Source organism: Piliocolobus tephrosceles, chromosome 13 (assembly GCF_002776525.5).
Source record: "Piliocolobus tephrosceles isolate RC106 chromosome 13, ASM277652v3, whole genome shotgun sequence".
Lineage (NCBI taxonomy): Eukaryota > Metazoa > Chordata > Mammalia > Primates > Cercopithecidae > Piliocolobus > Piliocolobus tephrosceles.
This window is the reverse complement of record NC_045446.1, coordinates 116,200,349-116,224,860: the sequence shown is the minus strand read 5'-3', so window position 1 is coordinate 116,224,860 and position 24,512 is coordinate 116,200,349. Positions and strand designations below refer to the sequence as shown.

Genomic DNA, 24,512 nt, shown 5'->3' with positions numbered 1-24,512 from the left:
GCAGGAGTGAGGTGGTATCGCATTATAGTTTTGATTTGCATTTCCCTTATAATTAGTGATGTTGGGCATTTTTCCATATGCTTCTTGGCCATTTACATATCTTCTTTTGATAATTATTTATTCATTCCTTTAGCCCACTATTTGGTAGGACCCTTTGGTTTTGTTTCTTGCTAATTTATCTGAGTTCTTCGTAGATTCTGGAAATTCGTCCTTCGTTGGATGTATAGATTGTGAAGATTTTTCTCCCACTCCTTGGGTTGTCTGTTAATTCTGCTGACACTTTTGCCATGCAGGAGCTTTTTAGTTTAATTAAGTTCCACCTATTTATCTTTGTTTTTGTTGCATTTTGCTTTTGTGTTCTTGGTCATGAAGTCTTTATCTAAGCCAATGTCTAGAAGGGTTTTTTTGATGTTATCTTCTAGAATTTTTATGGTTTCAGGTCTTAGATATAAGTCTTTGATCCAGCTTGAGTTGATTATTGTATAAGGTGAGAGATGAGGATCCAGTTTTATTCTTCTATATGTGGCTTGCCAACTATCTGAGCATCATTTATTGAATAGGGTGTCCTTTCCCCACTCTATGTTTTTGTTTGCTTTGTCAAAGATTAGTTGCCTGTGTTTGGTTTTATTTCTGGGTTCTCTATTCTGTTCCATTGGTCTATGTGCCTGTTTTTATACCAGTACCATGCTGTTTTGGTGACTATAGCCTTATAGTAGAGTCTGAAGTCTGGTAATGTGATGCCTCTAGGTTTTTTTCTTTTTGTTTAGTCTTGTTTTGGCTATGCAGGATCTTTTTTGGTTCCGTATACATTTTAGGATTTTTTTTTCTAGTTCTGCGAAGAATGATGGCGGTATTTTGATGGGAATTGCATTTAATTTGTAGATTTATTTTGGCAGTACTATATGGTCCTTTTCACAATATTAATTCTGTTCATCCATGAGCATAGGATGTGTTTCCATTTGTTTGTATTGTCTATGATTTCTTTCGGCAGTGTTTTGTAGTATTCCTTCTAGAGGTCTTTCACCTCCTTGGTTAGGCATATTCCTAAGCTTTTTTGTTTTTGTTTTTCGGTGGGTTTTTATTTGCAGCTATTATAAAAGGGGTCGAGTTCTTGATTTGACTCTCAGCTTGGTTGTTAATGGGGTATAGCAGAGCTACTGTTCCGTGTACATTAATTTTGTATCCTAAAACTTTGCTGAATTCATTTACCAGTTCTAGAAGCTTTATGGATGAGTCATTAATGTTTTTGGGGATACAAACGTATCATCAGCAAACGGCGACAGTTTGACTTCCTCTTTACTAATTTGGATACTCTATTTCATTCTCTTGTCTGATTGCTCTGGCTAAGTCTTCCAGTAATATGTTGAATAGAAGTGGTGAAAGTGAGCATCCTTGTCTTGTTCCAGTTCTCAGGGGAAATGTTTTCAACTTTTCCCTGTTCAGTATAGTGTTGGTTGTGGGTTTGCCACAGATGTCTTTTATTACCTTAAGGTATGTCCCTTCTATGCTGATTTTGCTGAGGGTTTTAATCATAAATGGAGGCTAGATTTTGTCAGATTCTTTTTCTGCATCTATTGGGATGATCATGTGATTTTTGTTTTTAATTCTGCTTATGTGGCATATTATATTTATTGACTTGCAGATGTTAAACCATTCCTGCATCACTGGTATGAAACCCAATTGATTGTGTTGGATTTTCTTTTTGATATGCTGTTGGATTCAGTTAACTAGTATTTTGTTGAGGATTTTTGCATCTATGTTCTTCGGAGATATGGGTCTGTAGTTTTCTTTTTTTGTTATGTCCTTCCCTAGTTTTCTCTACCTATGGAATAGTGTCAATAGGATTGGTACTAATTCTTCTTTGAGTGTCTGATAGAATTTAACTGTGAATTAGCATGGTCCTGGACTTCTTTTGTTGGCAATTTTTCAATTACGATTTCAATTTTGCTGCTTATTGTTGGTCTGTTCTGACTTTCTACATATTCCCGGTTTAATCTAGGATGGTTGTATATTTCCAGGAGTTTGTCCATCTCTTCTAGGTTTTGTAGTTTATGTACATAAAGGTGTTCATGGTAGCCTTGAATAATCTTTTGTATTTTGGTGGTATCAGTAGTAATATCTCTTCTTTCATTTGTAATTGAATTTATTTGGGTCTTCTCTCTTCTTTTCTTGGTTAATCTCACTAATGGTCTACCAATTTTATTTATCTTTTCAAAGAACCATCTCTTTGTATTAAAAAAAAAAAAGTGAGTGCTCCAATGTTGGGTACATATATATTTGGAATAGTTATGTGTTCTTGTTAAATGTAACCATTTATCATTATAGGTCCCTGATCTCACTGTCCTTTTTTAATGTGGTTGCTTTAAAGGCTGTTTTATCTGATATAAGAATAGACCCCTGGTAATACTTTTTCTTTTTGCATGATAGCGCTTTCGTCAACCCTTACTTTGAGCCTGTGGGTGTCAGTACTTGTGAGATGGCTGTCCTGAAGACAGCAGATGAATGGGTCATGTTTTTTTTTAGCCAACTTGCCGCTCTGTGCCTTTTGAATTGGGTGTTTAGACCGTTTACTTTCAAGGTTAATGTTGATATGTGAGGTTTTGGTCTTATAAAGTTATTAACTGATTGCTTTGTAGTTTCTGTTGTGTGGTTTCTTTATAGGGTCTGCAAGCTACGCACTAAGTGTGTTTTTGTGGTAGCAGATTTCTTTTCTTTTTATATTTAGAACTCCCTTAGGGATCTCTTGTTAGACTCGTCTAGTGGTAACAAATCCCCTTAGTGCTTGCTTGTCTGGATACGCTTTTATTTCTCCAAGAATCAGAAATTCTTGATTGGAATTTCTTTTCTTTAGAATGCTAAAAATAGGCCTCCCATCTCTCCTGACTTGCAAGGTTTCTGTTGAGAAGTCAACTGTTATCCTGCTGGGGTTCTTTTTGCATGTGATCTGACCTTTATCTGTAGTTGCCTTTCAGATTTTTTTCTTTAGCATTAACCTGGTGACTATACTGCCTTAGCGATGTTCATTTTGTGTTGCATCTCATAAGTCTTCTCAGGATTTCTTGTTCTAGATGTCTACCTCTCTAGCAAGATTAGGAAAATTTTCTTCAATTATTTTCTCAAATATGTTTTCAAGGTCATTTGCTTTTTCTCCTTCTCTCTCAAAGATTTTGTTTTTAAAAAATTCTCTGTATTTTTGTCTGGCTGAGTTAGTTCAAAGGACTGGTCTTCAAGGTCTGAAATTCTTTCTTCTGCTTAGTCCCTTCTATTGATAAAGCTTTACACTGTATTTCAAAATTCCTTGAGTTTTTCTATTCCAGAAGCTCTGATTGATTTTTCACATGTTTATCTCTTCTTTCCTTTGCTGGATTGCTTTGGAAGTTTCTTTGTGTTGATTTTCAACCTTGTCTTGTATCTCATTGATCTTTCTTGCAATCTATGCTTTGAATCGTTTATCTGCCATTTCTGAGTTTCCATTTGGTTTGGGACCATTGCTGGAGAGACAGATAGTGTGATTCTTTGGCGGTGTTATTACATTCAGAGTTTTCATGATGTCCGAATTCTTGCACTGACTTCTTCTCATCTGCAGATACTGGTACTTCTAATTTTTGTAATTATTTTTGTGCAGATAGGACTTTTTTTCTTTTTCTTTCTTTCCCTAGAGTATTTTTTTCCCCTTCCTTTTCCTTTTCTCCACTCCTAGGGGGTGTGACTATAGAGAATGCTGGGTAGGGTCTTGTGGCTTCACTTCTATAGCCCTATGTATTTCTTTTGGCAGGTTTTGTGTTGGGCTATGCCATTTAACCTATAAGCCAATATACAGCACTTATAGATATGAGCCTGCTGTGGCCAATATGGCTGGGGATACACTTTATTCTTGTTTTCTAACAGAAGATCTCTGTTGCCTCTGGGCTGACTCATGGAATGCACAGTGGTCTGAGCCCCCTGCTCAACCCCAGGAAGGGCAGGGGCCACAAAAGACAGGGCCAGACTGGGCAGGTCCACCTACATCAGGTCTCTTGATGGCAGGCACGAGCACCAGCACTGAGGGAGAATCCAGTGGGTGGCCACCAAGTGCCTAGAGGTGTACCCATGCATGGAGCTGAGAAACCTCGTCAGCATCAAGGTCTCTGCATGGGGATGGGTGCAGCCTAAACTCCATGAGAGTAGGTGATCCAGATGTCTGGAGATCTGCCTGGGCATGGAACACAGAGGGCCCCTGTAGCAAGATCTCTGCACTGAAGGGTTGGAGCGACTCAGGCTGCTGATGCAGTCAAATGCCTGGAGATCTGCCTGGATGTGGAGCAGAGAGGGACACCCCACCCTATACCAAGGTCTCCACACAGGAAGGGAAGGATGGGTCAAGCTGCTGATCTAGGTGAGGGGGTGCTTCAGATGCCTGGAGGTCTGCTTGGGCATGGGGCAGAGAAAGCCCTGCTGCACCGTGATCCATGCCCAGGAATGGTAGAGTGGTTCAGGCTGCTGGTCCAAGTGAGTGGGTGCTCGAAATGCCTGGAGATCTGCCTGAGGGTGAGGTGGAGAGGGCCCCATGCACCATGATCTTAGGGGAGTAGGCTGGGGCACCCAGCAATGTCACATGCAGACTGGTTCCAGGTTGCCAAACTGGCCCTGGCTGCAAGTCGCACAACCCAGGAGAAACTGCAGCTCTAGTAGCTCTCCTTCCACCCCCAGTTGCTATGGGAGAAGAGGGCAACTCTAGCACCTACTACTGAAGCACCTTCCACAGTTCTGGCTGTGGAGCCTCCTATCCTGCTAAAGAGCAGATGGTCCAATCTCTGGCCCGGGACTAAAATGCCTTCATGGCCATGCTGCTAGCTCAACAAAGAATGACTAACTTGTTATGCTCCTGGATTAAAAATGGCATCCTGCTCTCAGTCCCGCTCTGGAAAAATGCCTGCAGCCTTTCCCAGTGTCTTTCTCTCACAGCCTCTCCAAGCCTCTCCCCAAGTTAGTTCTAGAGCTTGGAAGAAACAAAAGTGTCCCCCCAAATCCCTTAGCCTGGGTTACTTGGATCCCCAGCAGAAAGGTGAGTCACAGACAGAGGCTCTTTTCCTCTCTTGTGTACTAGGCTTCACCCACTTTTATCAGCCAGTCACTTTTATTTTGGGGGCTGTTTGCCAGTGTTCTCCTCCCTGGGATCTGGGATGTCCTTCATGATTCCAGTGGATTCTCATTTTCTGTCTTGAATTAAAGCTCACATGGCCGATCTTTATGTACTTTCTTGCTATTTCCAAGTGGCTGAGGCATGCTAAAAGCCTGTAAACCACCACCTTGGGAGGAAAAAACCACAACTTTGTATGAAAGTTGCATGGTAATATCTCATCCCCTTTAGGAGACTGAAAGCTCTTGAAAGCAGAGCCTGTATCTGTACGTGACACACAACACTTGAACACATTAGTGCTTAATATGTACTGAATAAGCACATACTAATGCATGCATGGACTCATATACTTGTGCGAATACCATACCTTGCTCACTAAACATATAGTCGTTCATGGAGACAAAAGCATAAATAAATCACCATATAAATCAATCACTCAACCATGCATTTACAATGTGCTCATGGTAAGAGCTGTGCATTTGTAACTGCATGCCCATGTGTATTCATGCTTGAAAAAAAAAGAAAAATGAACCCTTTGAACAAATGGGCAATGACTCTCTGTCTCTGAGTGCTTCAAGTCATCCTAACACGGGCGCCTGTATGAAAGAAAATAAAAACCCTGGTGTTGCTCTGAAAATGCCAGGTCAGATGAAAGAGCTGCTGGGACTGGAAGAAATCCATATGCACTGGCTACATCTGAGGACTGGGGCCAAGACAGGCTGCCACTGATGGGATAAAGAAACCCAAGCTAAGAATGTGCTTAGAGGGAAGAGAAGTAAACTACAGACAATTCCAGAATGGCTCTAAATGGCAAACATCCTCCCAAATATACAGCAAACAACAGTGACATGGCTGACGTGTAGAGCTGTGTGTGTGTGTGTGTGTGTGTGTGTGTATTCAGGGTGGAGAGGAATACGAGAATGAATGAATGAATGAATTCAGGGCACCCTGATAAATTCCCCCAGGGATAAAATCCAAAGCATCTGCTTCTAAGAGATAAACAGAAAGCTGTGCTCCTCAGAGGCATGGCCAGTGGCTGAACACAGAGCTAATCTCCTCTGCAATGGGTCCCAGGCACCGCGGCAAATGTGTGTCAAAAAAAAAAAAAAAAAAAATGGAGGTAAAAAAGAGAGTCTCACTAAAGGCAGTTATGTGAATTCAAATACTCTTTGCAGTTTGGATGAAAGTAACCAAAATTGATGTTGTTTCAAAAAGACTAGAGGCGCCAGAGCAGAGAAATAGATTAATTTTGGCTGTGGAGATGAAGAGGACTCCCTGGCAAACAGGGTGGGGCCCAGCCAGCTGCCAATGAGCATGAAAATGCTGTGTGTTTTCCAAGCACTATGTGCTCCTCCATGCGCTTTCCCATTTATTATGTCGTTTGATCTTCCAAGCACCAAGGTGAGTAAGCAATGCAGGGGTTGTTACTCCTCTGCCATGGAATTTAGCTGGTGCCCAATATCTCCCCAGCCTGGAATCCATCTCCATTATGACCAATCTGTGACTTCAGGGCAGTGCTTCTCAAGCTTTTATGTAAACATCACCTGGAGTATGCACATACTGAAATTCAGATTCCAACTCCACAAGTGTGGGATAGGGCCTGGGATTCTGCATTCTGACATGTTCCCAAATGAGCCCCTTGTAGGTGTGGAATTATATAGCTTTGGACTCCATATCCATGAGCGCTGGGTTTCCATAAAAGTCAGGTTATAAGCTCTTCGTTTGGCCAGACATTTTTTAAGCTACTAAAATCCTCGGCCAGATGTCACAAGTAGATCCCAGTTAGGACTGAGTGGTCTTTAGCTCCCAGATGCATAATCACCTGCAGGAGACACCTTCCCAATCCCAACTTAGGACCCTGGAAAAGTCCCAGCCCCTCTCTGGATTTCCATTTCTCCATTTGTACAATATCAAAGCACATCCTCTCCTAGGCCCCACATGAAGAAGCCCACAGAGGATTTCTTGTTTGGATTTATTTGGCTGTGATGAAGCCCCACAAAAGGTCCCGGAACACTGAGACTCCATAGAGAGTTCATTCCCATCAACATACAAGGAAAACGTGAAGAACCTCAACATCACCATCTTTGTCCCCCACCCAGGGTGAGAGAACAGGCACGTTACCACCATCCAGTCTTTCCTGAGAATGACGGAATGCCAAAGGAAGATCTTACTTGGCATCCCAGAGCAAGGTAAAGATTGATCCCAATGCCCTGATTTGTGACCCTACACAATAGCATGAAGAGTACAGAGAAGGTCCACTCCAGACCCTGTTTGCCTGCAGAACAGCAAAGTTTTGCTGCCTGATCCTTCCTCTGGAAGCTTCGTCCCAGAGGGGCACCCACTAGGTACCAGCCGGAGCTCTCCTGTATGAGGTGTCTGTCAACCCCTGCTGGGAGGTGTCCCCCAGTCTGGAGGCACAGGGATCAGGGGCCTACTTGAGGAGGCAGTCTGTCCCTTAGCAGAGCTCGAGTGCTGTGCTGGGAGATGGGCTCAAAACCACGATGAGATATCATCTCATGCCAGTTAGAATGACAATCATTAAAAAGTCAGGAAACAACAGATTCTGGAGAGGATGTGGAGAAATAGGAACACTTCTACACTGTTGGTGGGAGTGTAAATTAGTTCTACCATTGTGGAAGATAGTGTGGTGATTCCTTAAGGATCTAGAACCAGAAATACCAATTGACGCAGCAATCCCTTTACTGGGTATATACCCAAAGGATTATAAATCATTCTACTATAAAGACACATGCACACGTATGTTTATTGCAGCACTATTCACAATAGCAAAGGCTTGGAACCAACCCAAATGCCCATCAATGATAGACTGGATAAAGAAAATGTAGTACATATACACCATGGAATACTATGCAGCCATACAGAATGATGAGTTCATGTCCTGTGCAGGGACATGGATGAAGATGGAAGCCATCATTCTCAGCAAACTAACACAGGAACAGAAAACCAAACACTGCATGTTCTCACTCATAACTGGGAGTTGAACAATGAGAACACATGGACACAGGGAGAGAAACATCACACACCGGGGCCTGTCAGCTGATGGGGGACTAGGGGAAGGATAGCATTAGGAGAAATACCTAATGTATATGATGGGTTGATGGGTGCAGCCAACCACGATGGCGTGTGTACACTTGTGTAACAAACCTTCATATTCTTCACATGTATCCAAGAACTTAAGTATAATTTTTTAAGAAAGAAGAGTACAGAGAAAAGGCCAGTTCTCATCTAGCCCCCTCACTGACTAAACACAATGCTTGCATTCCACATTAAAGCATGTTCTACTAAGTCCTTTTCACCCTCAGAAATGTCTTTCTCCAACTATAAACATTCCTGGGAGGACTGTTTAATACCTTTGAACCTTAATCATTTAACAAGATCAAAGGAATTTATGTATTAGATTTCTTATAACAACCAGCTGACACAAAGGCACTCCTAGAACAGGGTGAGGGACAGGCACAAGCAGTAAGAGTGGACCCCTAAAAGCACCCATGAGAAGTCACCAAAGACTACCATTGCCTGCTTCTCCGCTTTGCATAAAACCAGACCTGTTTGTACGTTTCCACCAATACTGCCCGAGAAGCCCTGAGTCTCTGGATGGTCTTCAGAATTCACAAAAATGCCCTGTCCAGCCACAGCCTTTCTTCTGCCCCGCCCCACCCATGATAAGGATGAGCTACGCTTGTTCCAGCTGTGCAGGAGACTCCGTGTTGTTTCAGAGCACGTGGCGTGGGGATGAGGAGATGCAGTTCCCTGATGCAGTGGCTCAGCACTGCACAGGCACCCCTCATGCAGCCTGTTCTCAGCGGGCCCACTGAGAAGACAAAGAATGAGAACTCCAGCATCCTGATTCCCCACTCCAGGGCCCACTGCCTTGGCCTCAGAGCCAGCCCCAGATGCCCTTCAGAGACTGCGAACCTCCAGGAAAAATTAAATCCTCACAAAACACCCTTTAATTTTATCCACTTGCCTTAATGAAGGTTCCGGTATTAATGACCTCGGAGGCTTCTTGTCTGACAGTTCTGCTGGTAACTAAACCCTGTGCTATTTCCCCCGCCCAACAGCCTGAAATCTCAAGCGTCGCCTCTAATCTTATTTTCTATTTCTGGGCTATATTGCATTAGCACCTTTTTATTTCTCCTGGCATGTTTGACAGTGAGTTCAGGCTAGTGAGAATCATCTCTTTGTGCTGGCAAATAGGGATTGCATTGGCTGTTTGAGAATAATGACTTACAGTTAAAATTACCCCCAGGATGTCATAATTACATGGTTGCAGCTTTCTTCTTTGACAAGTTGGAGAGGCGGAGTTCAGGTGGCCTACGGGAAGTTGCTTGGGGTGGAGGAGAAAGATGGATAAACAAATGTGTACCCAGAGCCCCCCAGGAAGCTTGAGGACCTAGAACAGAGGCTGAGGCTGTAGCATGCTGTGAGCAGGCAGGAAAGAGCTATTCAGCCCTATCTGCCCACCTCCTGCACACACACACACACACACACACACACACTCCTTCTGCCCACCCAGAGTTAAAATGAAAGGGCCACCACACTAGCTTCACTGAGGGTGGCATGATTTTCACGATCCCCCAGACTCCCCAAAACCATGAACGTCACACCCTATGGGCTTTACTGCAGCATCTGAAATTTACAAATGAAACATCCCTTTGACCTGACTCATTAAACAAAAGGTCTCTGCTGAAGCCAAGCATTATTTGGGAGATTTGGGAGGAGTTTCATCATTAACATTAACAGTTGGTTAGGTTAACTCATGGTATTCTGCGACCAATGTTTTCACGTTAGCTTTTAGGAGTGACATAAACATTCTTTTCTGTGAACCGCACGGCAGAAGACAGTGGGTACATGGCGCTGTGGATGAAACTCTGCCCACTCAGCTCCCACCCCACCCCACCCCACCCCAGGCACTTCCGATGGGGGAGGCTGCAGGGGTTCTGGCTTGACAACCATGCTGTCTAAGCTTGTAGCAGGGCGCGGGGGGAGAGCTATGGAATTGATGAGTTTTGATATCCAGGGACTAGGAAAGGCAAATGTTGAAACGCTGATTCCTGTGAAGGTAGGAGGAGGTCAAAGGGCAAGGCCCTGCCACCTGCCAGGATGATGAAGGTCGTGGGCCAATGGGGAAATGGTGAAGGGTCAAGAAACAACTAGAAATAAGACCAGAGATGAGAGAAGCATACCCTAGGAGGGGACAAATCACACCAAGGGGCCGGGACAGCCTAGTGGTTGTGAACGTGGCCTTTGGCTCCATCACCCAAGTGATGGAACGAGACCACATCGACCCGAGTGTTGGCGGGCAGATTACTTAACTTCTCTGTGACTCAGTGGCATCATTTCTAAAATGAGAAGGATAGCATGACCTAAATGTGTTAGTACAGGTGAAGTGCTGAAAACAGTGAGGCCCGCGGCTTGTCCTTAATAAGCAAATGATATTAATATTATTTTCATGTAGCTGTTATTGTTAGAACTTCCCCCCCAGACCCCCGATTTTTATCTTGCTCTTCTCCCTTGGAAGTCTCCAAAATTCTGCATCAGCCCCTGAGGAAGGGAGACGGGAATATTCCAGGGGAGACACGGGAGCTGAATTGGTTGAGTGCCAAGGAGCCGCAGTGAGGCGTGAATGACAGGATCCCAGGTATTTCTCTGTCAGGAAGGTAAGCAGGAGCCATGAGGGGCGCTAGGAAGTGAGGTGGCACATGGGAAAGAGGATTTTTTAAGCACAACTTCTCATCTGTGTAATTACTGCTGCTGGGCCAAGGCTCAAGTTGGGAGGAACCTTGTAGCCCATACTTTTTTTGTTGTTGTTTTTGTCTCCATTAGAGAGACCTTGAGACCTCCCTCAGGTTTTGAAACAAAATTACATTTTTTTCCTGCAGCAGGGCCGACTCAGCATGCAGGAATGAGGCTGCATCACAGCCTCCCAGGGTTGTCAATTGAGGCTCCAGCAGACACAAGTGTGCATCAGGCTCTTTTTGCAAATGACACTAATTAATGTGGGGATTAATGAAAAAGCAAATGCACTTCGGCTCCTTGATTGAAATCCTAAATGTTCTCCCAGACACCCCCGTATTTCTGCATGGGCTTTGGCAGCCGCTTGTGCTGGGACAGCTGTCTGACAAAAGAAGCACCTCACATGGTCCGCAGTCTCCACGCCAGGCCTGTCACTCCAGCTAACCCGCCACCTAAGGACCTGGCCCACCTTTCAGCGGGTCTCAGATCATGGAGGGTGCAGCTACAATCAGCACAGAGACGGGAGGCAAAGAGGTGGTATGATCTCATGCAGGAATCCGGAAAACACAATCGTAAGGCCAGCTGTATCTTCTACTAGTCAGGGTACCTAAACTGAATGTCCTCCACTGTTACAATAATAATGACACCGCCCCATGCACCTTACAGGTAATGGGGAAGAACTGTGGCAATGGGTGCTGAAGAGTCTTTAAACCCCAAAGCATCGCACAGATGTGATTATTTGGATGGTACTTGGAGACACAGAAGGTGGGGAAAATCGATCCTGCAACGCCATGGAGCCCAGTGGAAGTCTTGGTAGAGTAGAAGGGGAGAGTCTGTGTCTAAAGTGGAGGTCAGGTGAACACTAATTTCTCTAGTGACAGCTGTACAAGTGTGGGACTAGAGACAGTCCCAGACCAAGCCAGACTAGCCCTTTTTCCTGACAATGCAGATTCTGTCCCCACAGAGACCTTCCTAAGCTCACCCTTCCTTGATGCTGCCCTGAGGACCCCAGTCCACAGGGAGCTCTGCCCCCACTCATTGCAAGTGGTCTGTTTTCTTTCTTCTGTGTAAATGTCTTTTTTACTTCATGTGCAGTAAGACATCTGAGCCTCTGTCTGCTGTATGCTATTCATTTCTTTGTGTCTGAATGCCCCTGTGACACCAAGCCCATGGCCTGGTGCATATAGTAGGCTAAAACGCAGATATTAGCCAATAGCCTGAGCTGTTCTCCTTCATTCTTGCAGTACCTGACTGTGTAAGGATGCCCTGGTTTTCCGTTTCCTATGATCTGCTTTGCTGTAGCTCCTTGCCTGCAGAACCTCGTTGAAAGCTTGACCAATGCCCTTATCAAGATGCCTCGGCTCCATCACTACAAAGGCTGGGTTTGGGGCAGGAGATTGGGCAATGGCTGTACACAGGCACAGAGGTCCTCTTCTCTTGAAGTGATCCCTTTCCCCCACCCATCCACACCCTCCAGAGAAACAACTAGGACAAAGCTTTGCAGTATGGACGTATGAGGAAGTGGTCATTGAAAGATGCGGCCTCAGGTCAGCAGATCACCTGGGTCATCATCTCTTTATCATTATGGATCATTCTCTTCATCTCTCTGAGTCTTAACTTCCTCATCTATAAAATGAAGGATGTGAGCCAGGTGATCCCTGCAGTTCCTCCCACCTCTAAGATTCCTTGACTCACCAAGGAAGGTGGGAGGGCAGCCAGAAGTGACAAGAACCTGGGTTAAACTGAGTCTGTCCCCACACGTTGGGGCTTTATTTCTGCAGAATTCTCCATCCCAGTCCCTTTCCTAACCATGGGCAAAAACAGCTCAGGCAGCAATGAAGGTGTGACTATAGCTGAGCAGTTGGATTTAAATCCCACAGAGCCATGGTGCTGGGAAGAGGGGTTGCCCTGGCCAGTCTATCAAAAGACCATACCAACCAACCGATGTCTTATACATTGGTTTACACACGTACCCTGTATTGTGTCAATTACCCATCAGTAACACTGTTGAAATCTGAAAAAGTATTACTTAAGAAGTTGTGCTAAGAGAACATCTGTTTATTACTTATTTCCCATCTTTCTTTTTTTTTTTTTTTTTTTGAGAAGGAGTCTCGTCATCACCCAGGCTTGAGTGAAGTGGTGTGATCTCAGTTCACTGCAATCTCTGCCACCTAGGTTCAAGCGATTCTCTTCCCTCAGCCTCCCAAGTAGCTGGGATTACAGGTGCCCACCACCACCCCTGGCTAATTTTTATATTTTTAATAGAAACAGGTTTCACCACATTGGCCAAGCTGCTCTTGAACTCCTGACCTTAGGTGATCTGCCCTCCTCAGCTTCCCAAAGTGCTAGGACTATAGGCATGAGCCATCGCACCTGGCCTTCCCCATCATTTTTGTAATATCACTTTGCTATTTGTATACAGGCCAGAGGAATTGTGAAATAAAAATCACTTTGCTATTTGTATACAGGCCAGAGTATTGTGAAATAAATTACACAATACTCTGAAAAAAGAGGGTCAATCCCTTTTAGGGTTGGCAGCTGGTGTTTAAATCCCAATTTTGCCTCTTTCAAGATGTGTGATTTGGGACAGGTAACAATTGCCCTGATCCTCAGTTTACTCATTTGTTAGTTATTTGTTTATTCATTTGTTAAACTCATTTGTTAGATGACATTTATACCTATCAGATATGGTTGTGGTCTTCACAGCCACACACTTGGCCCCCAGCATATTCTAAGTGCTCAGTAAATGGTAGTATAGGGATAAAAGTAGAAGCCAGAATTGCATGTGGAAGTCAGACCAGGGCCACCTTAAGTTTTACCCTCCTTCTGAGTTCCAGCTTGTTTTTGTGAAAAATTTTAGGTCACTTTCTTTTAAATGGAATACATCTTAGAAATTATCCTTCAGGATCAAAATTATCATGGGTGACATATTAGGGTCCAGCATTAGCTAGGCTGGCTCCAAATCTGATATTCACAGGCTTCTTTGGGTTGCATTTTTTTTTTCCCATAATACAACCTCTTGCTCCATTTTTTCTAAAGTAGGACCTTATACCCTGTGCTCCCTGGCCTTCCATACCATGCTCCCTCCCAGGCCCCAGTTCCAGGCTGTGACCCCTCTATTCCAGGAAAATACAAACAGTCTGCTGTCTTGGCATCTTAAAGTTGTGTCATAACACTCTTGAGATGGCAATTTCTTTTTTGTTGTTCAGTTGAATACATTTTTAAAGAAGATTCCCTTGGCTGCTGGCTCCTCGCTTTTCTTTCTGGTTAGATGGAATAACTACAATCTTTCACGTACTTACAAGTCAATTTTCCTTTAATGATGATTTTGCCTGCTTTGAAGCTTATCAGAAGGAGGGTTCATGCACCTCAGGTCTTGGCTTGAAGCTTTCAGTGGGCCGCGGCAGCTGTTCTATAGGCAGTTGCACCTGTTTTGAATGTCATCAATGTAATGCTAATATGCAAAGCGATTTGTGATGCAAGAAGCCAGAACCAACAGTGAAAGAACTGTGTTTAGGATTATAAATCACTTCCCCATCAGCTGCTGAGCTTCCTTTGGGATTCAGCTGAAGAGGTTCTGCAGGCAGTGGGACCCTGTGGCATTCCCTCTACTAACTTCTGCTCTCTGAGAGAGGGGTTGAGAGGGACCTTGTTAAATCTGGGCAAGAAGGAATTAGAGGTGGTTAAAGTGGAATAGAGACCATAGGTGGAAAGAGAGAGGAAAGGAAGAAGAGCATATATGAGGCATAAGGCCCCAAAGAAACTTGCTGAGATCTGCTTTAGCAATGGCTGATAGCATTTGCAGAGGTTTGAATGGAGAGTTGCAGAAGGGCTGCTCTACATCTTCCCAGGAAGAAAGGTTCCATTAGGGTTCATTAGAAAGTAAAGTCTATAATCCTCATCTCAAGCAAGCCTCCACTTCAAAGTTGCTCTTGTGACTTTGAATTAACCTATTTCCATTAGCGAAACAGGAGGGGTAAAAGTTCAGGGTGCAGAACAAACCGGTGATAGTCTGGCTAGTTCAGAAGCTGAACTTCTTGACTTCTTTGGTCCTCCTAAAATGCAATCAGGGCATGGCTGCCTCAGTGGACAAATCTGTAAAATGGATCCAATCATTTTAATAAAGGGTCAGGCCTGGAGAGTTTCCCTCTAATGAGAGCTTTGCTGTTTATTAGGGCCGAGCTCACCTCCTTTCTTTTTCTGTGGAAGAATGTGGCTGGATACAGCATAAAACAATACACAAGCACAGGACATAGCTCTCAAACAACCACCCTTTATGTCACTTAAGTTGCACGCTCACCACAAATTAAAAATAAGTTTGGAACTAGGCTGGAATACTTTAGGCCCAGGCATAGAATTCACACTGGGTTTGGCAGTGCTGGTAACCCAGAATTTCTTTGGAAAGTTGTCAGAGAAGATTGGGGTTTGGTGTGACAGAGACAACAAGCTGAAGAGGGCAGGTAGAGAAACTACCTTATGTCTAAGCTGCTCCTATCCAAGAGTTAAACAATGGTTGCTGTAGTCCATCAGCTTCCTGGGATAAACAAGGTGGGGATAACTGCTACATGCAAGATGCCCGTCAACATTCTGCCCCCGCAAGAGCTTCTGTAACCATTAAGAGCTAAATAAAAGCATGAAGTGGCTTATCTGAAATGCAAGACATTGGTGCTTGAGTGCTGCAAGATTTGCAGAGAAGAACTTGTAGTGGGGGAGGGAAAGAGGAAGTGAAACCTGATCTGAAATCTGAAATGTAAAGAATTAGAGTGGAAGTAGGGGAGGGCATTTCAGGTAGAAAGAGTGGCATGAACACAGTGTGGCGATAAGAATGAGTGTCACACCTCAGGGAGACATGGGGAGGGTCCTGCAGCCTAGAATGAGAGAGGCCTTGGTTATGGGGGAGCAATCAGGGCAGACTACCAAAAGGGTCATGGAGTCACCATGCAACACAAAATTAGAAACCCTAAACCATTGGTCTCAGTACTGTGGGCCTGAGACGCAGAGAGTGGGGCATGGGGTGGGGCATCTACTCACAGATTTACCACCTCAACATGCAAGTCTGTTCCCACAGCTGCAAATAGTCTAATCTAATCAACACTAGAGGGGGTTAGCTGCCAGCATGTGAACCCTCAGGTGTCTGCGGCAGGGCAGCTGCCCCAGCGCCACACACTCCCAGGCTGATTCATACTTGTGTCTGGTGACACCTGGGTCTCATCTGTCCTGACAACAACAATGAGAATCACCCAGACAGTCTGTGCAAGAATGTCTCCTAGTCCAATTTCTGGTGTGATTGTTTTCAAAGCTGCAATAGAACTCTAGTCCCCCCTGGATTTCTTGAGGAGAAAATAACAGTTATTTACTTATTGGGTCTATTAAAAATGCACCCATTATCTGAATGCCTCTAGGCAACCGCACAAAAATATATTTTTAAAAAGATGAGAATCCAATTAAGCAGAGATGCAGATGCTCCTGCAGCAAGTAGGCCAACCAGGCTGTTCCCTGAAGAGTGGATGAGAGCCCAGGAGCAGGATACCCTTGCCTGCCAGTCAGTGCACCCAGGTTTCTCTAAGCCAGAAGGGGAGGAGCTGCAGAGATGGCAACCGTCCACCCTGTGGTTTCCCATTCTCCTGCTCTGTTTCTTGCCAGTCTTGGACTTCTACAATAGCACTCAGACTGGGCTTAGTGTCTGTGATGAGGTCAGGAAGGAATGCAAGGTAGCTGAGGTAGAAACACCTAGGTCGGAGTTTTGGAAAACGCTGTTAATTAGCTGCCTTGTATGTTATTTTGGCTTCTTGCTCAGCCACAGTCTGAAACAGTTTTACAGTAGACTGTACTGTTCCTACAGAAATCTTGTGAGATAGGTAGTGATCTTGCCAAAACTCGCATCTGATGATGTCACTCCCTACTGAGACTCTTCCCGGATTCCCAATGCTTTAGGGTCAAGATCCCTCCCTCACATGGTATGTGTGGCACTTGGCGGTCAGACTCCAAGCTAATTCTCCTCACACACCCACCCCAGCCCTACTCTAGTCACACACAACTACCTGTAGGTCCTCAATCTGTTTCAAACTAGTCTACACCTCTAGGTCTTTAAAAGCTATCTTATCTCTATATTATCAGTATCGTATCTTCTGCAACTGGACACTTTTTCCTCACCCTTCAGATCAGCAGAGGCACCACCTACCCCTGGAAGACTTTCCTGGCCTTCCATTCTGGAACAAGTGCTCCAAGTCCTGAAGAATCTGAGTGCACTGTATTGTAACCTCCTGCTGACATGTCTGTCTCTCTGATCAGAACATGAGTTACTCAAACAGAGGTCTTGTCATTCTGCTCAGGAGTCTCTGTGCCTAGCAGAGAGCATCAAAGCTAAAACAAAGTCTTCCTCTAAGACCTAGTACTGAACCTTGAGTTCTTGAAACCTCAGGCTTTCCTCTCCTGCAAAATAAACTTTATAATATTAACTGCTGCCTCATTTAAAAAACTGTGAAGATGTAGTGAGACATTACATAGAGACAACAAACCTGAGCATCTTGTGCCTGGTACGTGACCATTGTCGACAAGACGGAAGAAACAGGTACGTAGCATATGTCATTGACTTTTTCCAAAGAAGAGACTGAGCTCAGAAAAGCGAACTGAGTTGACTGGAGTTGCACAGTAGATAGGAAAATGGCAGAACTAGAATACAAACCTGGCCTTAGCTGGCTTCAAACCCCTTTCATTTTCTGTGCCATTCACAAGCTCTGCAGACCGGAGATACAACTCACTAGCTGATCTCTGCTGAAATGGCAAACCCAAGGCAAAGGCACCTCCTCTACAGGAAAACTTAGACTTTTGGGTCCTGCTGGCTGAAGAATTCAGAAATCTTTCTTCACCTTGATTATCTATGGCAGTGATTCCCAAAAACATTTGTTTGTTTCTGTAGACATAGTTGTTTATATCTGGGAAACAATTTTGTTTACTGGAATAAGCAATGGACTAGGAGTCAGCTACTACCCAATAAAATGGCATTATTTAATCAATTCTTTCCTGACACTTCCTTTTCCCCATTGTAAAATGAAGGTTTTGGAATGAATCACCTCTATGGTCCCATCCATCTCTGAACATCTGTGTTACATATGTGAAATAAGACAGCTAATGCATCCCAAAACCAAATTGGTCTTGAATTGCCCATTCTACCAAATAGCACACATTTCTGCTTCTCTCCTTGAGTTTCAGTTATCAGCAGCTATGAGTTTGTTGCTGCTCTCCACCAAGGTGAGGTCACAGTGGTGAGGTCAGCTAGGGAGAAAACATTCGTGTCAAATACAGATGGTTCAAACCTCCCTAAGCTCCTCAGTCTCCCGGGGAGGGAGAAGCAGGTGCAGGACATGTAACCTGCACTTTTCCCCAGCACCCTGCTCAGAAGCCGGCTCTTCTCTGCTCCTCAGGTCCAATGAGGGGATTATCCTGGAAAAGGAAAGACTTAAGAGAACTGACACCTCCCATCAGCTACACTGCACAACATTGATTCGACTGTGGGACCAGCAATTGCTACTAAGAGACCATTCTCCACGGGGATAGCAGCTGTGGTTGCATTAACTGTCTGAGGGACCTGCCCTCCCCAGGGGCTCCCGCATGCACTCAGCCCCACAGCCCCGCTCAGAGAGAGCTTCACTTTCAGGGAAAGCAGCATGTTTACCACCTATGTGTTCATGCACGGGGAGCCTGAGACCTGCATCATCAGTGCAATCATTCACAGAGGGACTGACTTTGCTGCAGCTGAGAATATCATTGTCATAAACTTTTCTGTCTGGACTAGATCATGGAGAGTCATCAGATAACCCTCCTTACTTGTTGTTAGAGTCAGGGAGCTACCACTGAGATCTCACATCTACTCTAGGCTGCCGTTTATTTACTGAAGAGAAGGCCCCTGTTTGCCAGCACCATCATTGTGGCTGGGCTCAGACAATGCTCAGATTGCTCTGTCTACCATCACATCATCAGCATTTCTTCTATTCACACTAGTCCCATCCATCTGGATAGGTTTGTAGTGGGGATTAAATAAATTAATACCCGCAAAGCTCCTACAACAGTGTCTGGTACATAGTAAGGGGTATAAAAGTATTAGTTGTTATTTTTATTTATCCACTGCAATGAGTATGTAGGGAGCACTTACAAAGTGTTGGGAAATGTACCAGACATTGAATATGTAACAGTGGACAATGGCGGGCTGCTTCCTCCTAGCCCTCAAGGAGCTTAGACTCTACGCAGAATCTATGGGCATTCACAGAGACTTTCCCCAGAGGATAAAAACCTGCCCTGTGAAGTGAGAAGAGCAGTCATTCAATTTCTCACTTCCCGAGCTGAGAGGTTAGCTCAAACTGACCTGCTGCTTGAGAGGCAGGGGAAGGGAAGCACCCTCTAAGCCTCCCTTTGAGCTTACCAAGGCAACTAGACTTCAAAGCTGGTCCCCTAGACTAAAAGTCTATCCCACATTTTTTCAACCTCATGTTTATCTACGGAAAAACCATTTTTGTAAGACCCCCAGATTTTGTCTCCTAGCAGAGTCTTTCCAGTTAGAATTAATCCCCAAAACGACCCTTTCAGCAAAATTGTCTGTGAGAGTTAATATTGTCAACTTTATTGGATTGAAGGATGAAAAGTATTGTTTCTAGGTGTTGCCAGAGGAGATTAACATTTGAGTCAGTGGACTGGAAGAGACAGACCCACCCTCAATGTGGGTGGGCACCATCCAATCAGCTGCCAGCGTGGCTAGAAAAAGCAAGCGGGAGAAGGTGGAAGGGGCAGACTTGCAGAGTCTTCCAGCCTTCATCTTTCTCTTGTGCTGGATATTGAACATCAGACTCCAAGTTCTTTGGCTTTTGGACTCATGGACTTATACCAGTGACTTGCCAGGTGCTCTCAGGGGTTTGGCCAGAAACTGAAGGCTGCACTGTCAGCTTCCCTACTTTTGAGGTTTTGGGGCTTGGACTGGCTTCTAAACCAATACTGGTTTTCTTGCTCCTCAGCTTGCAGACAGCCTACTGTGGGACTTGACCTTGTGATCGTGTGAGTCAATTTTTCTTAACAAATTCTCTTTCATTTATACGTATATCCTGTTAGTTCTGTCCCTCTAGAGAACCCTAATACATTGTCCTTTGTCCCTAAAAAAAATCGAGAAAATGATCCCATGGCCACTCTCAGTCACCCCATTTTTGGTACCACATAAAATCTTATTATTAGGTGATGTTTGATGCTAAAAGATCAGTCTCTCCACTGCAGCTAAAACATTTCACCATCTCCTTTTCATAATACATGGAGAATAGCCATTCAACCCCCTCCAGTGAATACCCCTAGGAGGAGTGCCCAGACTTCTGAAATGCCAACCATACATCGCCTCAAGAAAGTCTGGAATTCCTCTTAGGAATTGATTTTAATTGATTCATCATTCAATAAATATCGAGTGCATAGTATATGCTAGGCACTAGGGGATGAAAAAAATAATAAACATTTCTTCATTCAAGTAGCTCACATTCCTGAAGGGAAGACAAATGTAGACAACTTACAATACAGTTGAATGAGTTTGATAATAGAAATATGCATCTAGTGGCTCCTTGTTGCAGGGTAATTTGTTTAAAATGTTATCCCATTGTTGACAGGCTTTTCATCCTCAACTACTGCTGCTGCCCATCTTCTCTGGCAATTCCCTGGATATGCCATATTGGTTAATTCCTTCACCTGCCATGCCCTTCTCTACTGTTCCTTGTCCATATAGCAAACTCCTATTCATCCTTTAAAACCCTTTTCAGACTATTCCAACCTTTTTTTTTTTTTTTCAGATGGATTCTGGCTCTGTTGCCCAGGCTGGAGGGCAATGGCACAATCTTGGCTTACTGCAACCTCTGCCTCCCGGGTTCAAGTGATTCTCCTGCCTCAGGTTCCTGAGTAGCTGGGACTACAGGCTCACACCACCATGCCCAGCTAATGTTTTTGTATTTTTAGTAGAGACCATTTCACCATTTTGGCCAGGATGGTTTTGATCTCTTGAACTCATTATCCACCCACCTAGGCCTCCCAAAGTGCTGAGATTACAGGTGTGAGCCACCATGCCCAGCTGACCATTCCAACCATTTTAAGCATTCTCTTTTCTATACTATTGCTTTACTTTTCCGTATTTCTATTTTCACATATGATGTTCTATAAGCTAATGAATTATTTGTGTATCCACATTCTTTACCACACCGTATGTTTCTTTAGGGCCTAATACGGTACCTAACCTATGATAGATATTCTTAAATGTTCATTGATGTGTATGATATACAATAGTAATACTACTATGACCACCACCAATAACTACTATTTTTGGAATTTTCATTAGCCAGGCATTATGATAAGTGCCTCATGTGTATTTCTTCAGTTTTTCCTCAAAACAATGCTGAAGTATCATAGATGTCATCTCTAGTCAGTTATCTTTCACAGATAATGTATTGTATAAATTATTACTCTCCTCCACTTCTCTCTCTCTCTCTCGTACACATCCCTGCAATCTTATAAGCCATCTCAGAACCTCATTTACTATTTTTAGGGGTTCATAATCTGACTTAGCTATCTCACTTCTGTATTCCCACTGTACCCTGCATATGCCCATGTAAGTGCATCTTAGTCTAGTGTAACTATTGATTTGGTTGTTTGCTTCCTTCTTTAGAAATTCCTTGAAGTCAGGCATGGCCCCTTCCCTTTTTTATCCCAAATGACTCTCATGGTGCCTATAATATAATAAGTGTTGAATAAACATGTATGGTAAAAGGAAAGAAGAAAGGAAGAACGGAAGAGAGGAAATAAGAGAGAAAGAGCAATATTTTCCATGGACCAGGTGAGTTGGTTCATGGAAAACAGTCAAGCAAAGGAAAAAGAGCAAGATCAGTGGGCATATTTGTGTCTTTATAGGTAGCTTCTAATAAATCTGGACATTTATAACTAGTAAGTTATCAATCACTTGCTATATGACAATCATCCTCATTTTACAGAGAAGAAAACTAGGGAATCTTGGTGAAACAACCATCATATTCTCAGTTGACCTTAGACAAAGAACTCTTTTACTTCTATCCTATTACTTTAACTCTTGGATATAATACTTCTCACTGACAGCCCCACTGGTCTCTTGCATGCTTTATCTCTCCAAGCAAAAGTGGGCAGGACCAATGGAAATTGTGTATGTATCTATTTATTTAATAACATTTCTTACTATCAATTCTGTTCCAGGTCCTCTACCAGGCACTGGGGACACAGGGTGCAGTCCTGTAAGAGCTTTTCAGAAAGGCAATTATACACCATTTTCATGCAGCCTACGATTCAGATTTAGACCATCCAAAGTTAGCACATTAATGGTGGAAACACCTGTGTGCTCAGGTAGCCAATAAAGCTTTTAAACCTACTTAAGAAGCAAGGAAAGAGAAAGAATAAATGCCTGAAATTGAATTGGCCTGGGATTTTAGCCTGTGATTTCAAGTGACTTTGGGGGAAAACAAGTTAGGCATAGACAAATAAATGTAACACATGTCCACATGATTTTTCCCACATCATATTAAACAATCATTTTATCTGTGATAAATGTATTTCCAGAGAAAATCTCCAGATTTATTAGAAGCCATTTACAAAAACCAGGCAACTTGCAGTTCCTACTACCCACACTTTGTTATGACTTGTAGCCCACCTCCTGCAGATCCCAAAACTCATCATGTCCCTAAGACACAGAGGGAGAGGTGGGTTGTACTCACAACTCCCCATGGAGGAGAATACTCAGAGTGGTCCAACAGTCCTCCCTGGATCTCTTTCTCCATCTTTTCCACTGATAGGTACAATGCAATAGGTGTATCACCCTCCTCCCAGTTCCCAACTTCCACGCGAGGCCATTCCTCACGGTTGGTCTAGTCCCCAAAGAGCCACTCACTAACTCTCAGCTGGTTAGTTTTATAGGATCAGCCAGGTTCCCACTTAGGCTGAGGAGAAGGAAATCCAGCTTCTTTGGGTTCAGAAGCAAGCCCTTTCCGCCCCCGACCCCGCCGCCCCATCTAGAGGCACTGCTTCTCTTATCCTTCACCCTGTGACCTCTCAGACACCTGTGGGAAGGTCCCACTCAAGTATCAAGGGGTCACCAGGTACCTGATACCCAAAGCGCTCCCCACCCACCTGGGCTCCTCAGACAGCTGAAAGGGGATTATAACCTGTAATTTCTCATCTCAGCTAGCAGGTGACAGGCTCCCATAACATGGCATCCATATGGCGTCACCCCTTCTGTTGAGCACAATTTTAGGGCAAGATTCATACCACTTCTCTCTGTGCTCAAAATAGATGCCCAAAATTGGGATAGAATTTACATAAGTTGGCTGAAGAGACTGTGTTCAATTAAAAAGCTTTTGTTGCCAAGGAATTTTTTTAGTTGATACATATGCTCCTTTATTGCAGTCCTTTGGGGGGAAAGATTGCGGCACTCTCTCTTCTCTCTCTCCGTCTTCCTCCTGCTCTGCCTCCCCCACTTAGTAAATAAGGAGTGGGGTGGATATCTCCCCGGAAGCCTGAGTGAGCAGCAAATGAAGAAACCACCCATATGGAAATAACAGGAACCCTGGCCCATGAGAAACAGAAGCCAGTGATGCCCTCTTGCCTAGCCTGGGGCAGCACAAGCCAAAGAGCTCTTCTCTGTGTGTATTCTGGCCTCTGCCCCAGAAAGAATGGGTCCTCCCGCTTGCAATCACCGTAAATCCAATGGGATGTGTTTTCCGTTGCACTGACACTGAAGTATGCATTTAAAAGTATTGAGTGTGTTTTTTCAATCATGAAATGATACTGTTCTTGTGCAAAAATTTGGGAAACGGAAAAGTGAAAAGGAAGAAAAAATTCACTGGCAATTTTACCATTCAGAGAACTTATAATACCAAAGAGTATTTCCTTCCAGCCTTTAGTGAAACTGTGTATATTCACACAAATCTGGGATCGTCAAATATAAATACTTTTGCATCTTGGCATTTTTGTGGAACATTGTATCATAATTTCCTGAGCGTTTTTCTATATCAAGTACATTTTAGGAACAGCACTTTTAATAGCAAAAAACTATAAGGTATTTAACCATTTCTCTATTTGGGATATTTATGTTATTTCCAATATTTTGTTGCTATCTGTACTTAAATATTGCTGCATTTAACAGCCTTGACTCTTGGTATGCATCTGAGATTACTTCTTTAGGATAAGTTTGCATGGGTTGTGACATTCCATAGAGAAGACAAGGTGCCCTGAGCTCTTTACACGCTGCAGGACTGGTTCATCTTATGATTAATGTGTGCATTTTTTACAATGCCTGTTTAGCATCAGAAATGATGTCAGTGTTAAAGAAAGTAGTTTGATTGTGGAATATTTTCCCAGGAAAAGCTAAATAACCCTGGGTGAGATATCTGTTGTTCTTGCCTGCTAAGCCTCCATCCCCCTCATTTCTGTTTAAGAGTGTACACTTCGGCAGGGCGCGGTGACTCACGCCTGTAATTCCAGCACTTTGGGAGGCCGAGGTGGGCGGATCACGAGGTCAGGAGTTCAAGACCAGCCTGACCAACATGGTGAAACCCCGTCTCTATTAAAAATACAAAATTAGCTGGGCGTGGTGACACGC

The 24,512-nt window shown here is 43.8% G+C and overlaps 1 long non-coding RNA gene across 1 annotated transcript in view; it reads right to left on the bottom strand.

The window, feature by feature from the left end:
- The window catches only part of LOC111540045, a 33,368-nt gene extending 10,211 nt beyond the window's left edge, over nucleotides 1-23,157 (bottom strand). The window contains exon 1 of the long non-coding RNA XR_002730876.3: nucleotides 23,042-23,157. This is a non-coding gene — a long non-coding RNA (uncharacterized LOC111540045). The remainder of the gene's footprint in view (nucleotides 1-23,041) is intronic.
- Between the last annotated feature and the right edge of the window lie 1,355 nt (nucleotides 23,158-24,512).